This window comes from Entelurus aequoreus, linkage group LG11 (assembly GCF_033978785.1).
Source record: "Entelurus aequoreus isolate RoL-2023_Sb linkage group LG11, RoL_Eaeq_v1.1, whole genome shotgun sequence".
In the NCBI taxonomy this organism is placed as follows: Eukaryota; Metazoa; Chordata; class Actinopteri; order Syngnathiformes; family Syngnathidae; genus Entelurus; species Entelurus aequoreus.
In genome coordinates, this window is record NC_084741.1 from 8890420 (window position 1) to 8906180 (window position 15761).

A 15761-nucleotide genomic window follows, 5' to 3' on the forward strand; every position below is an offset into this window, starting at 1 on the left:
CTAAAATGTCTCTTAAAGCTCTGCTCCTTTAATTAGTGCATACTAAATAATTTAACTTTAGCTTACTACTACAACCGTATTATTTACCAGCAACATAAAGTGAAACAGTGTCAGAGGTGTCCTGCCACAGTCAGTAACAAATAAACAGAAAACAGTAGTGGTCAAATACAAATAAGGCAACAAGAGAAGTATCCTACACTTCTCTTTTGTAAAGTAAATCTGAACAGCCGATGCGGGCATCTACATCAACTATATGATTTGCCTGAGAAGCTGGACAGGACAAAAAATTTAATTTTTTAAAATTTGTGGCAGACTTAATTCTTTCGTGGCGGGCCGCCACAAATAAATGAGTGTGTGGGAAACACTGAGATATACATTTACCCAAAGTGCCTTGCGCGAGAACGTCGTAATCAATAAGTTCCTTCTTTTTCTCTATCTTCTTGTTGCGGTGCAGACTGGCTCGTACATGCACATGCATCCTCCGCTGTAGCCTTTTCTAATAGTTTGAATTTATATCCCTCAGTAGACTCCACATGGAAGTGTTAAAATCTAAAGCATGGCAGATGTTCTGTTGTTATTGTTATTGTTGTGTTTGCTGTTGTTGTTTTTGTCCCTCTGTCTAATCCCCCTCTTGTCCCCACAATTCCCCCCTCTGTCTTCCTTTTTTTTCTGTTTCTATCCCCTCCTGCTCCGGCCCGGCTGCACCAAATGATAATATAAAAACATTTAATAAAATCAAATACAAATAAGGCAACAAGAGAAGTATCCTACACTTCTCTTTTGTCAAGTAAATCTGTACAGCCGATATGGGCATCTACATCTGCTACAAACCCCGTTTCCATATGAGTTGGGAAATGGTGTTAGATGTAAATATAAACGGAATACAATGATTTGCAAATCCTTTTCAAGCCATATTCAGTTGAATATGCTACAAAGACAACATATTTGATGTTTAAACTGATAAACTTTTTTTTTTTTTGCAAATCATTAACTTTAGAATTTGATGGCAGCAACACGTGACAAAGAAGTTGGGAAAGGTGGCAATAAATACTGATAAAGTTGAGGAATGCTCATCAAACACTTATTTGGAACATCCCACAGGTGAACAGGCTAATTGGGAACAGGTGGGTGCCATGATTGGGTATAAAAGTAGATTCCATGAAATGCTCAGTCATTCACAAACAAGGATGGGGCGAGGGTCACCACTTTGTCAACAAATGCGTGAGCAAATTGTTGAACAGTTTAAGAACAACCTTTCTCAAGCAGCTATTGCAAGGAATTTAGGGATTTCACCATCTACGCTCCGTAATATCATCAAAGGGTTCAGAGAACCTGGAGAAATCCCCGCACGTAAGCAGCTAAGCCCGTGACCTTCCATCCCTCAGGCTGTACTGCATCAACAAGCCACATCAGTGTGTAAAGGATATCACCACATGGGCTCAGGAACACTTCAGAAACCCACTGTCGGTAACTACAGTTGGTCGCTACATCTGTAAGTGCAAGTTAAAACTCTCCTATGCAAGGCGAAAACCGTTTATCAACAACACCCAGAAACGCCGTCGGCTTCGCTGGGCCTGAGCTCATCTAAGATGGACTGATACAAAGTGGAAAAGTATTCTGTGGTCTGACGAGTCCACATTTCAAATTGTTTTTGGAAACTGTGGATGTCGTGTCCTCCGGACCAAAGAGGAAAAGAACCATCCGGATTGTTATAGGCGCAAAGTGTAAAAGGCAGCATGTGTGATGGTATGGGGGTGTATTAGTGCCCAAGACATGGGTAACTTACACATCTGTGAAGGCGCCATTAATGCTGAAAGGTACATACAGCTTTTGGAGCAACATATGTTGCCATCCAAGCAACGTTACCATGGACGCCCCTGCTTATTTCAGCAAGACAATGCCAAGCCATGTGTTACCTTCATAGTAAAAGAGTGCGGGTACTAGACTGGCCTGCCTGTAGTCCAGACCTGTCTCCCATTGAAAATGTGTGGCACCTAAAATAGCAGAAGGGAGACCCCCGGACTGTTGAACAACTTAAGCTGTACATCAAGCAAGAATGGGAAAGAATTCCACTTCAAAAATGTGTCTCCTCACTTCCCAAACGTTTACTGAGTGTTGTTAAAAGGAAAGGCCATGTAACACAGTGGTGAACATGCCCTTTCCCAACTACTTTGGCACGTGTTGCAGCCATGAAATTCTAAGTTAATTATTATTTGCCAAAAAAAAATAAAGTTTATGAGTTTGAACATCAAAAATGTTGTCTTTGTAGCATATTCAACTGAATATGGCTTGAAAAGGATTTGCAAATCATTGTATTCCGTTTATATTTACATCTAACACCATTTCCCAACTCATATGGAAACGGGGTTGTATATGATTTGCCTGAGAAGCCGGACAGGACAAAAAAATAAAAAATACATGGCAGACGTGTAGAAGAAACAGTCGAAGTGGAGGCATGTGAATAAGAGTGCCGACAAAATGTTGCATCCTGAAAAGATGGTGAAAGCGGCTTGAAGATGATCTGTAAAAGGTCATCTATGCAAAGTTTTGACCAAAAAAATCACCGTTACATGTTTTGTACACCACAAGGAAGTGTTTTAAATGCAGAAAAAAATCATATTATGAGCACTTTAAAGCCAAACCTGGTAAGGTCCAAATATTCCTTCCTCCCCACGGGTTTTAAAGGCAGCATTAATGGACTGTTTCACTTGGACACTCTCACCAAAGAATGTTTTTTGCATCTAACTTCCCATTCTAAACACCTGCTTCATCCTCATGTTACAGGGTTCCAATCCAATCCAGAAGAGCAAGGGTGGGGGTGCGGGGCAGGATCCCGCCGCTCCAGCTGCAGCAGTGGAATGTCAATCCCTCCAAGGTGACGTCTTATGGTTTTCAGTCCCTCACATGTGTAAATCCACACAGGCCGTATATCTCTTTAATCAATCACGCGAGCGTGTTTGGCCGCTGCGGGGCCAACAAAAGATCGTATCAAGCATTTGTCGCCACACCAAAGTTCTTTGGACTTGATTGATGGAGACCTGCCCAGCTATTCCATCAAGCATGCAGCCTCCATGTAAACACCCTGACACAGCAACCAGCGATAAGAAGCCAAGCAGATGGCTCACAGGCCAGCTTGCTGCATGTCAAGTCAGAGTCTGGAAAAAATAAGCATTTAGTTCGTAGGACGAATGCCGAGTGTATGTTTTAGAAATCACGGGACATTCAAATGTGAGCTGTGACAGCGGGGATACATACATCATCCAACTCGCCAGCGCTACATTACAGTCCCGATGACCCAAACGGAATTTTCTGGAAGCTTTATTGACGATAAAGAGAAAATGAGAAAATCAGATGGCAAAAAAAGACTGTTCATAACTCAAAAGTCATGAAAAAACAGTAAATCCTGTTTTTAAGCTGAAAATACCTACTTTTAAAAGTCAGTCTCAAACGTGCACAGGGATAGTTAGTAGGGATGGGCAGCTTTCACATTTCAATTATAGTAAAAAATGTGCGGCAGCAGTTTTTATGGATCTAACTAAAGCATTTGACACAATTAATCACAATATTTTAATCAAAAAACTGGAACGATATGGCATCAGAGGGTTAGTCTTGAACTGGATAAGAAGTTATCTAACGAAAAGGAAACAATACGTGAAGCTAGGCGAACACACTTCTAGACCTCCACCCCAGATCCCACCTCACTCCTACCCACTTCTCTAAAGTGGGCTGGCTCAGGGTGGAGGACAGAGTTAAACAACTTGCACTGAGCCTAGTCTATAAAATCTGATACTGAAGTACATGTCAAACTACTTCCTTGACCGCCATAACCACAACACCAGGGGGAGCTCCACTAACCACGTTAAACCCAGATTCCGAACTAAAAGAAAGTGCATCTCTATCCTCCTTCAAAACCGCAATAAAAGTTCACCTCCAGGCAGCTACAACCCTAAACTAACACCCTCCCTGGATTGCTAATAATCAAATGTAAACAATTAAATGCAGATACTTTTTCTTATGCCTTCTGATCTCTCTCTCTCTCTCTCTCTCTCTCTCTCTCTCTCTCTCTCTCTCTCTCTCTCTCTCTCTCTCTCTCTCTCTATGTCCACTACTTGATGTCCATATCCTACCCCCCCTACCCCCTCCACACCCATGATTGTAAATAATGTAAATAATGCAATGTGATTATCTTGTGTGATGACTGTATTATGATGATAGTATATATGATAGTATATATCTGTATCATGAATCCATTTAAATGGACCCCAACTTAAACAAGTTGAAAAACTTATTGGGGTGTTACCATTTAGTGGTCAATTGTACGGAATATGTACTTCACTGTGCAACCTACTAATAAAAGTCTCAATCAAAATCAATCAATCACACGTCTACAACGCTGAATATATCCTGTGGTGTACCTCAGGGATCAATACTAGGACCTAAATTATTCAATCTCTATAGAAATGACATTTGTAAAGTTAGAAAAGATTTAAAGTTAGTATTATTTGCGGATGATACAACAGCGTTTTGTTCAGGAGAGAACACACAGGAGATAATGCAAATAATAACAGAAGAAATTAACAAATTAAAAAGATGGTTTGAGAAAAACAGACTATCGTTGAATCTTAGTAAAACTAAAATAATGCTATTTGGTAACAGTAGAAAAGAAAGTCAAACACAAATACAAATAGACGGAATAGAAATTGAAAGAGTAAATGAAACCAAATTTCTAGGTATAATGATTGATGATAAATTGAACGGGAAATCTCACGTAAAAAATATACAACATAAAGTTGCAAGAAACACGTCATTAATGAATAAAGCAAAACATGTTCTAGACCAAAAATCCCTTCATATTCTCTACTGCTCACTAGTGTTACATATCTGAGCTACTGTGTAGAAATATGGGGAAATAATTACAAAAGTACACTTCATTCATTAACGGTGTTACAAAAAAGATCAGTTAGAATAATACATCATGTTGGATATAGACAACATTTATGTATTGAATCAAAAATACTGAAATTCCACGACATAGTGAATTTGCAAACAGCTAAAATTATACACAAAGCAAACTATAACCTGCTAGCCAAGAATATACAACAATTCTTCTCAAAAAAAGAGGAGAAATATAATCTTAGAGAAAAATGTAATTTAAAACATTTGTACGCACGTACAACACTTAAGACCTTCAGTATATCAGTATGTGGAATTAAATTATGGAATGGATTAAGCAAAGCAATCAAACAATGTACTAATATGACCCACTTCAAGAAACTCTTCAAACTTAAAGTGTTTACAAAGTACAAAGAAGAAGAACCATGATAAACATTCTCAATTTATTTCATCCATCCATTCATTCATTCTTAAAGTAATCTTACTTATCTCAACATATGAAATATGACTTACTTCACCAATTATTATTATTAAATTCTTACTATTATTTATTTATTTATTTTTATTGTGATTACTTATGGCAGGGGTCACCAACCTTTTTGAAAGCAAGAGCTACTTCTTGGGTAGTGATTAATGCGAAGGGCTACCAGTTTGATACACACTTAAATAAATTGCCAGAAATAGCCAATTTGCTCAATTTACCTTTAACTCTATGTTATTATTAATAATTAATGATATTTACACTTAATTGAACGCTTTAAAAGAGGAGAAAACACGAAAAAAATGACAATTAAATTTTGAAACATAGTTTATCTCCAATTTCGACTCTTTAAAATTCAAAATTCAACCGAAAAAAAGAAGAGAAAAACTAGCTAATTCGAATCTTTTTGAAAAAATTTAAAAAAGAATTTATGGAACATCATTAGTCATTTTTCCTGATTAAGATTAATTTTATAATTTTGATGACATGTTTTAAATAGGTTAAAATTCGATCTGCACTTTGTTAGAATATATAACAAATTGGACCAAGCAAAGACAAATAATTATTTCTTCTATATTTTCCGGAACAAAAATTAAAAAAAAAAATCAAAAGACTTTGAAATAAGATTTAAATTTGATTCTACAGATTTTCTAGATTTGCCAGAATAATTTTTATGAATTTTAATCATAAGTTTGAAGAAATATTTCACAAATATTCTTCGTCGAAAAAACAGAAGCTAAAATGAAGAATTAAATTAAAATTTATTTATTATTCTTTACAATAAAAAAAAAAAAATGTACTTGAACATTGATTTAACTTGTCAGGAAAGAAGAGGAAGGAATTTAAAAGGTAAAAAGGTATATGTGTTTAAAAATCCTAAAATCATTTTTAAGGTTGTATTTTTTCTCTAAAATTGTCTTTCTGAAAGTTATAAGAAGCAAAGTAAAAAAATGTATTAATTTATTTAAACAATTGAAGACCAAGTCTTTAAAATATTTTCTTGGATTTTCAAATTCTATTTGAGTTTTGTCTCTCTTAGAATTACAAATGTCGGGCAAAGCGAGACCAGCTTGCTAGTAAATAAATACAATTTAAAAAATAGAGGCAGCTCACTGGTAAGTGCTGCTATTTGAGCTATTTTTAGAACAGGCCAGCGGGCTACTCATCTGGTCCTTACGGGCTACCTGGTGCCCGCGGGCACCGCGTTGGTGACCCCTGTGCTAACCTAATGACCTGACATTGTAACCCTAAAGAGACAAAGACGCTCCTTAATAACTGTACACACCTTTTACAAACACATTTTTGCTGCGCAGGCCAAAAATGTATCAACTATTTTATGATCTCTGCATTTGAATGGTGTAAATATATCCCCGTCTGTGCCCGGAGGGGAAGCAACTGGATTTTGCGGTTCTTTGGAAAAGATGAGGGCGGGGTGGGGGCGCCCTTTGCGTGTCAGCTCTTGCCCCGGCTGCTCACGGGGAGGTGTAAATCATTGAAAAGTTCATCCTGGAAGCAAGCGGGCTGGGGCTGTGAAGACGGAGATGCTGACAGACGGCCGTGTTTGAAACGTGCAACCAAACAGATGTCACACAGTTGGGTTTTCTAGTCAAATACCCAAAGGTCACATGAGACTTAAGGTCCTGCAGGCAGTGAAATTTGGTAGGTAATGTTGAAATGTGGAGGATATCTAATTACCAGAACCATGTTCTGGTGCACTGGTCTCAGAAACCATTTATTCCTCCGCAATTCCAAGTTGTTCCTTCACTGTCTTTGACTCTGCTGAGTGAACATCCACCATAGTGCCCTCATACAGAGCTGCCCAGTTTTGTTATCACAAGTGTGGATGCGTGTTGGCCCGAAACCGCAGGGGTTAGTTCCGCTACGCGGGCGGTGGGCCAGTCGGCGCAGTGCGAAGCGATGCCTCAGACCCTTAAAGTGTTGTTTCGCCAGACCATGAGTCAACAATTCCCAGCAGAAGCCGAGGGGTAGCTGGGCAGGAAGAACGGGTTGGCGACAGGAAGTCCACTGGTGTTGAACGATTACACGGGGCTTAAACTTCAGGGGGCAGGAAGTTGATGCTTGGTGAATTCAATGTCGTAAACGTGTGCACGATTTAGTAAGGGTGTAACGGTACGTGTATTTGTATTGAACCGTTTCGGTACGGGGGTTCCGGTTCGGTTCGGAGGTGTACCGAACGAGTTTCCACACGGACATATTAAGTAGCGTAACGCACGTTGTGTAAACAATGCACACCGAGGCACAACACACGGCATGCTAGCAGCTAACGGGCTAGGATAGACTGACCATACGTCCTCTTTTCAGCGGACATGTCCTCTTTTGCGGAGCTGTCAGGGCGGAGTTTCTTAAATGCCTCAAATGTCCGGCATTTTGAGTTAGGGTTGCGTTTATTTTCAATGTACGTTCAGGGTTAAGAAGGGGTTAAAAACAAAAGCATTGGTGAGGGAGGGGCAGAGACAGAGAGAGAGAGAGAGAGTTATGATAAACGCGCATGCGTCGCCAGGCTCTGCTTTTTATCCATAGATTTATCACATTTAATTTGTTATTATCTATAGCAGGGGTGTCAAAAGTGTGCCCCGCAGGCCATTTGCGGCCCACAGCTAATGTTTTAAAGGCCCACGGCACATTCTAGAAATACTATTCAAATAAACAAAAACATAACAAAAGTGAAATAAAAAAATTTAAAGGTTAAATGTAATTTAGAAAAAGTTGCAATGTTGACTAATAAAACAAAGCTGTTTTTTTTTTCTTTCAAACTGTCATTGCTCAAAACATAATATTGAATCAAAATCAATGTTATTATGAATTATTGACCTATCCAAGGTTCCCATTACTTCACATCAAATATTACACTAAGAAAAATGTTTTTGGTGGAAGATTTAGCAAAAATAAATAACCAAAAAATGTATATTTTGTTGTTTTCTTACTGTACCGAAAATGAACTGAACCGTGACCTCTAAACCGAGGTACGTACCGAACCGACATTTTTGTGTACCCTTACAAATTAGGGAATATTTTAGCATCAATACTCAGATATCTATATTATCTTGTGTCAAGTTGTTTTGATTAGACATGTCCGATAATGGCTTTTTTGCCGATATATCCGTTATTCCGATATTGTCCAACTCTTAATTACCGATTCCGATTTTAACCGATACCGATATATACAGTCGTGGAATGAACACATTATTATGCTTAATGCTGTTGTGATGCCCCGCTGGATGCATTAAACAATGTAACTTTACCATGAATTAATTAAAAATGTCCCTGAAAGCTGGGAATTCTTGGAAATCCGTGAATTTTTTGAAACTGTTGAAGGAGAGCACACAATTCCTGAACATGCTCAATATTTTGATGTTGCAACGGTTTGAATCGGATGGAAAATGTTGGAATTGTAGAACTTTGAACAAATGTCCCATTCATTGCAATGGGAATTGCATGGAAATTGGGGAATTTCGGTAAAAGAGGGAATTTTTGGGAAAATGCCCCCAAATAAAGTGAATGTTCTGAATGAGTTTTAAATCGTTGGTGTTGGAATTTTTCAAATCTGTAGAGAAATGTTGAAGTAGTAAAATGTTTTATTGAGAAATTGTATTACGAAATTCCTGGAATTGACAGTGGAACGGTTGAAGTGGGTTGAAAAATGTGGAAGGAGTAGTCAACACATAAAAAGGTTTGAAAACACGGGAATTCTGGGAATTCCTGGAATTTTTTTCAACTAGTAAAATTGATAGTTTGAATGTCCAGGATGAGTGGAATATGTTGAAGGTGGAATGGTTTGAATTAGAGATGTCCGATAATGGCTTTTTTGCCGATATCCGATATTCCGATATTGTCCAACTCTTAATTACCGATTCCGATATCAAGCGATACCGATATATACAGTGGTGGAATGAACACATTATTATGCCTAATTTTGTTGTGATGCCCCGCTGGATGCATTAAACAATGTAACTTTACCATGAATTGATTAAAAATGTCCCTGAAAACTGGGAATTCTCTGAAAACCGGGAATTTTTTTAAATCGTTGGAGAGCACACAATTCCTGAACATGCTGAATATTTTGATGTTGGAACAGATTTTCTAGAATTCCCAGTTTTTAGGGACATTTTCCCCATTCAAAATGAATGATCCATTTTTCAAACTTCCACATTTTTCAACCGATTCAAACAATTCCACCTTCAACACATTCAGTTCATCCTGGAAATTCAAACAACCAATTTTCCACGTTCAACACATTTCCAGGAATTCCTGTTGTTTTCTAACCTTATTCCCAACCTTTTTTAGTGCGATGACTCCTGTCACATTTTTCAACCCATTTCAACCTTTCCACTGTCAAAACATTCCTCTTTTTCAGGACAAAAATCCAAGTTGGTTTTAGAACTTGAAAAATTCCCAGTTTTCCCGAAATTCCGTAATACCATTTTTCAATTAAACTGTTACTACTTGAACATTTCTTGTTGGATTTAAACAATTTCAACACCAACCAATTCAGCTCATTCAGGACATCCTAATCATTTTCAATAAAACCCGCTTTTCCCAAAATTCCCAAATTTCCATTGAAATAAAAGGGACATTTCCCACATTTTTCAACCTATTCAAACCATTCCAATATCAACACACTCCACTCATCCTGGACATTCAAACTAACACTTTCCCAAGTTCCAAGCCAAATTCCGGTTTTCCTGGAAATTCAAACTGTTCCAACATTCAAACCATTTCTACATTTAAATTATTCTTACATTCATACTACATTCTGTCAGCATTTCAGTTCAAATTCAGCATTGGAGCGTTCAGACACAATTCCTTCAGGAATTGCTTCATGTAATCTTACAATTAAGTATTTATATTTCCATTATTGTGTGCTCACCTTCAACAATTATATAAAATATTCCCAGATTTTCTAGAATTCCCAGTTTTTAGGGACATTTTCCCCATTCAAACTGAATTATCCCTTTTTCAAACTTCCACATTTTTCACCTACAACACATTCAACTCATCCTGGAAATTCAAACAACCATTTTTCCACATTGAACAAATTTCCAGGAATTCCTGTTTTTTCTAACCCTATTCCCAACCTTTTTTAGTGCGATGACTCCTGTCACATTTTTCAACCCATTTCAACCTTTCCACTGTCAAAACATTCCTCTTCGTCAGGACAAAAATCCAAGTTGGTTTAAGAACTTGAAAAATTCCCGGTTTTCCCCGAAATTCCGTAGTACCATTTTTCAATTAAACTGTTAATACTTGAACATTTCTTGTTGGATTTAAACCAGGGGTCTCAAACACGCGGCCCGCGGGCCAATTGCGGCCCGCGAGACCTTATTTTACGGCCCCCACCTTAATATGAAAGTTTAATGTTAGTGCGGCCCGCAAGTTTTAAATGAATGGCGCTTGACAGCGTTGTGTGCGGAGCTGAAGGAATCTACCAATCACGGTGTTGTATAAGGCTCTCGACACGAGGGCGTGCCGTGATGGCACTGCCTTTAGTGTCCTTTAGAAACTGTCACCGCATCATCTTTTTCACCATACTAACAGCTTGCAGGCCCAGACACATGGATGAGGCTTCTGCAGACACACGTAAGTTATTGCAAGACATACTTGAGGAACAGCCAGACATGTCACACTGAGGGTGGTCATATTTTATTTTATTTATTTTTTAACACTGTTACAAATATGCGCCACACTGTGAACCCACACCAAACAAGAACGACAAACACAATTCAGGAGAACATCCGCACCGTAACACAACATAAACACAACAGAACACATACCCAGAATCCTTTGCAGCCCTAACTCTTCCTGGCTACAAAAACACCCCCGCTACCCCCAACTCGCCTCCTCCCAATCCCCCCACACACACCTCAACCCCCCCGCCCCCTTCTACCGAATTCGGAGGTCTCAAGGTTGGCAAGTATGCATTGACGTCACTTGCGTGATGCAAGCAGAGAAACATTTTGCCGCTTTTCCACGACACCCACACACGCTCTTCTTCCCTCCCTCCCTGCCTCCCTCGCTCGCCCGCCTGCTCGCTCCCGCCCCCGTTGTAAACAGTCCGGGCGGGGAAGACGAGCGGTCCAGTAGCTTCCAAAGCACTCCGCCGAAGGAGCGAGCGACAATACAAAAGTGTGGTGCACTGGACCGCAGCGCTGATACTCTGACAGAGAGTCGCTGGGCGAATCAGACGTGTAACACGTTAGTGGTGATGTTAGCCCGTTCGGGGCTAATTGTGCTACCGTGACTGTAAACTCCACGGCAAGTTCCCCCCCCCCCTCCCCCCCTCCTCCCCCCCCCCCCTCCTGTTGGCTCCAGACAGAGACGATTTTTGATGCAATATTTCTTTGTTGAGCACAGGCGCACCCCGACGTGTCTTATTTCATTTCATTTCATTTTTATTTATCTCCTTCATTGATGTGCATCTTTGATCGATAGACAATTATACCTCAATTATTCAATTATACATTTACACACCAATGCCTGAGAAGGAGCAGGATGCAGAAAAATCGTATATTTTTCTGCCCCCTTCAACATAATACGTAGTCTTACTTAATGATATCATATAAACCAACAATTACATCCAAATATAACGAAAACAAACAAAAAAACCCCACAAAAAAACACAAGAAGTGCAAAACTTTATGATGTACAAACCAAACAAAAAAAACAAAAGAAGTAATATACACCTCATGGGATGATACAAAACAAATACAAAACCAGGCAAAAAATAAGTAAAATAATAAATATAAAGAAAAATGTAAACACTTATGGCTGTCCATATGATTTTATTGTTCTGTCTTTATATATATTTTTAATTGGAATATATTTACAATATTTTATCTCATTGTAAAGAGAATTCCATAGTTTAACCCCCACCACTGATATACACATTTGTTTTAAAGTTGTCCTTGAATACTGATGTTGGAAATGACCTTTTCTTCTATGCTCTTCATTCTCACAAGTGATGACAAACATGTTTTGTAAATTTGCTGGTGATGTTTTACTTTTAGCCTTAAACATGACACATAATGTCTGTAACTTTACTAGCTCCTGTAATTTCAATAAACTCAAATTAATAAATATGTTAGTGTGTTCTAAGTAATCTACTTTATGAATAATCCTTACAGCTCTTTTCTGTAGTTGATACAGAGAAAGTTGCGGTGCACAACAAATACAATTTGAAACGTCATTATACAACTAGACATGCTGAAGAGTATGCAAAATACCAGGGAGATGAGAGAGTGAACCGGGTTGCAAATTTTAAAACCAGTCTACTGAGGCAACAAGATTTCGTCAAGAAAGCAAGCAAAAAGAGCGATGCAGCAGTCAAAGCTAGCTACATGGTGAGTGAGATGGTTGCTAGGGCGGGAAAGCCATTCAAAGAAGGTGAATTCATTAAAAAGTGCATGTTTGATCTTTTTTAAGAAATCTTTTCTTGCGGCCCAGCCTCACCCAGTTTCTGCATCCAGTGGCCCCCAGGTAAATTGAGTTTGAGACCCCTGATTTAAACAATTTCAACACCAACCATTCCAGCTCATTCAGGACATCCTAATCATTTTCAATAAAATCCCGCTTTTCCCAAAATCCCCAAATTTCCAGGAAGTTCCCATCGAAATGAATGGGACATTTGACCAAGTTGCACAATTCCCACATTTGTCAACCTATTCAAACCATTCCAACATCAACACACTCCACTCATCCTGGACATTCAAACTAACACTTTCCCAAGTTCCAAGCCAAATTCCGGTTTTCCTGGAAATCCAAACTGTTCAACATTCAAACCATTTCTACATTGAAATTATCCTTCAGGAATTGCCTCATGTAATCTTACAATTAATTAAGTATTTATATTTACCCTTATTGTAATTGACAATTAAGATCTTTGCATTTGACTGAAGAGGTTCTACTCTGTGTATGACAGATCAAACCGATGGTTCCTATTTTTTTAATGACCTGGCTTTGCACCCTTTGAGACTTGGGCATTTTTGACGCTCAAGGTCGTGTTGCTTTTTGCAAAACATTTTTTTCCCGTTACAAGCCTGAAACTCACATCTGGTTCCTCTGGAAGCTTCGCTGGCCTGTCGGGTCCTGCCCTCAGAGAAACCTGTTGTCAGGTAAACCTGCCCTTTGACAGTCAGACGCAAGTCGGAAATGGGGCCGGGCTCGGCGGTCCACATCAGCAGCTGAGCGTGCAACCGTGCAATTAAGCCCATAACAGCCCTCTTGAACACTCCTACAGTTGGAGAAAAAAGGCAGATAGTTAATCTAGCGGGAAGCAAAGTGTCAGTTGTCCTCGTCCTGGCGCAGTCTCTAATGTGTTATTATGTGCAGGCCAGAATTCACTTCTCCTCGGTCTCAGCAGTCGTAAATACCAGCTTGTATTTTTAGTTCCAGTGTGTGGGATAATAATGCTCTCTGGACGTGTTTATGCTGATTGCAGGAGTTTTGAGAAAGTCAAAAGCCCAGGGTGTCTATTATGGTTCCCTGGACACTCTTAGGGTACTTGTGGCTCAGTAGGTAATGCCAGTTTCCCATGTTGGAATCAGCTTTTTTTTCTTCTGTGCACTTCCTGAACCCTTCGTGTAAAGCAGAAAAACATCTTTTGTTCTGCAAGAGAAAAGAAAAAAGATGACATCACAAGATGATCACGACTATCAGACTTTATGCCGGAACAGTCATGACATGCTTTTTGGGCCGCACACTGCAAAAAGTCAGTGTTCAAAAATGAGGGGTATTTTATTTGAACTAAGCAAAATGATCTGCCCATAGAACAAAGAAAATTCAGCTTGTCAAGACTTTCCAAAACAAGTCAAATTAAAGCTGCAAGCAGCGTTGGTCGGGTCCGCATTTTGGCTGGTGCTAGTCCTAGGTGTCCCAATACTTTTGTCCAGTGGTAGTCCTGAGTGAGACCTACATAGAGGCTTTTGTTTCGTGTCTCTACGATATTCGTACTGGGAGTTAGAGGAAGTTGTGTCTGTGTCTTTTTCCTAGGTGTTGGGGCACAGTGGTTGTTTTCTTTGAAGGCGCGTATAATCACAACAGCAGAGCAGCTTTAGTGCTGCAGGTTTTTGAAGGCTCGTAAAATCAAAACGGTAGCCCGAATCAAAACGCCATCGTCAACTTTTAATCAGAAGGGTTCAATCTCTCTCCTGTAGTAGTTTGAAGCCGAAACGACAAATCTCAGAGGAGATAATGTTTGATGTTTGGTGACCGGTTTTAACAAAAATTTTGTTTTGAAGGAGGGATTGCAAACTTCCTGTTGATTTTTGCTGAAGGATGTCAGTCTATGAAATGTAGGTCTAGGTGAGACCTACATAGAGGTATTTGTTTCATGTCTCTAAGACGTTCCTACCGGAAGTTACAAGCAGTTTTGTCTGAGTTTTCCTCTGAGAAGCAGTTTTGTCTCTGTTTTATTGAAAAATTGTGCTAGAGCGCAATTTTGAGTTCAGGGATTCGGGTTTTTTTTAGATCGCAATTTCCACCAGTCCCGATGTGTGTGAGAAGTTTGGTGAGTTTTGAAGTATTTTAAGGGGGTCAAATTACAGCTCAAAGAGGCAAAAATTAGTGTTTTTAGTCATTTTTTGTCTTGAAGGGGAAATTGTCAACTTCCTGTTGGTTTTTGCCCGAGGATGTTAAATTATGAAATGTAGGTCTAAGTGAGACCTACATAGAAGTTTTTGTTTCATGTCTCTACGACATTCGTACTGGGAGTTACAGGCAGTCTTCTTCCTAGGAGGCGCTAGAGCGCAATTTTTTTTTAGGTTTTTTTACTAAAGTGGTTGGGGCACGTTTTTCTATGTGTGTGTCAAATTTGGTGAGTTTTGAAGCATGTTAAGGGGGGCAAAGTAGTGCGCAAAGCTGCGGAATAGTAATAATAAACCTTACAATAACAATAGTGTCCTTTGTCCATGTACAAAGGACTCCCTGTGGGAATCCTTTGTACATGGTACAGGCGGACCCTAATTAGCTAACCTCAATTAACCCAAAAATACCTTAAAATAAGTATATTCTCACTAATAACAAGTGCACTTTTCTTGGTAGAAAAAAATATGTTGAAAAATATTCTTAAATGAAGTAAATGCCCGTTACATTGTCTTGACATAATGATATGATTTTTTTTGTTCATGCTTGAAGTAAGAAATTATTACTGAACTGTACTGTACTGCATCCACAAGCGACATCAGTGTGTAAAGGATATCACCACATGGGCTCAGGAACACTTCAGAAACCCACTGTCAGTAACTACAGTTGGTCGCTACGTCTGTGAGTGCAAGTTAAAAGTCTACTATGCAAGGCGAAAACCGTTTATCAACAACACCCAGAAACGCCGTCGGCTTCGCTGGGCCTGAGCTCATCTAAGATGGACTGATAC

General features: G+C 39.2%; 1 protein-coding gene across 13 annotated transcripts in view; it reads left to right on the forward strand.

The window, feature by feature from the left end:
- Positions 1-15761, forward strand: part of eva1ba (eva-1 homolog Ba (C. elegans)) — a 99011-nt gene that overhangs the window by 22026 nt on the left and 61224 nt on the right. For 11 of the 13 annotated variants that reach the window (XM_062062377.1, XM_062062376.1, XM_062062384.1 and 8 more), the window contains one exon: positions 2785-2875. The exons of the other annotated variants lie outside the window; for them this stretch is intronic. The gene's annotated coding sequence lies outside the window, so the exon portion shown is untranslated. The remainder of the gene's footprint in view (positions 1-2784; positions 2876-15761) is intronic. 13 annotated transcript variants of the gene reach the window in all.